Raw genomic sequence first — 871 nt, forward strand, 5'->3', positions numbered from 1 at the left:
GGAGGGGGTTTAGAGAAACCAGCTTATCGTGGCGCTTGTGTGCAGTTCGGTCTGATGGGAACGCAACGAAGATCCGACGCCGTCGTCGCGTCGGCGCGCCGCGGTATCGTTGAGTTCGGGAAATTGAGCGTGTCGTTCCAGTCGGTGGCGTCAAATTAACGCCCCGTACGCCGGCCATCGCGGCGCAACAGAGACGCAATTACTTGACACGGCCTTTACAAGACATCCTCCTGGCTTCTTCAAAGGGATCACCGCGAGATTAGCGATACCCTCATCCTGGGTCTCAGGCTTTTTCACTAAGCGGCTCGTACGCTCGGAGGCACGGATCACACGCACGAAAATTACCGTGTAATCAATGACATGTCGCCATTTTAACGTGCCGCTGCCGTAATTGAGAACGTCGCGAGCTCACACGATTCTATTCCATCCCCGATTGATCTTACATTCCACGATTTATTATGTTTGCCAATTTAATTAGTTATCATAATTTAAATACTAAATATTCCTGTCGTTTTAATACACAGTGGAGAATAATATACAGGGTGAGTCTCGTACCATGACGACTTCGAATAATCTGTAAGGTTGTATGATAAAAATCTTTAAGCAAGTGTTTCATGGTCTCTAAGGAGACATGCAGTGATACGATCTGTTTTTTTAATGGGACATAAGGAACAACTTCAGTTTTTAAATAGAATGCCCAATATTTTTCTCGAATTTCAATCAAGAATCAAATTCTGAATAAAACGAGTATTATACTAATGAGGGTTTATTATTAATAATTCATAAAATAATTGTACAATTAATAATTTCATTACCTCCCTATAGAATATTTTATTTCATTACACATTAAATTTTATCTTAGAAAATAATA

This window comes from Ceratina calcarata, unplaced genomic scaffold (assembly GCF_001652005.2).
Source record: "Ceratina calcarata isolate Rehan_Ccalc_2016 unplaced genomic scaffold, ASM165200v1 scaffold363, whole genome shotgun sequence".
Taxonomy (NCBI): Eukaryota; Metazoa; Arthropoda; class Insecta; order Hymenoptera; family Apidae; genus Ceratina; species Ceratina calcarata.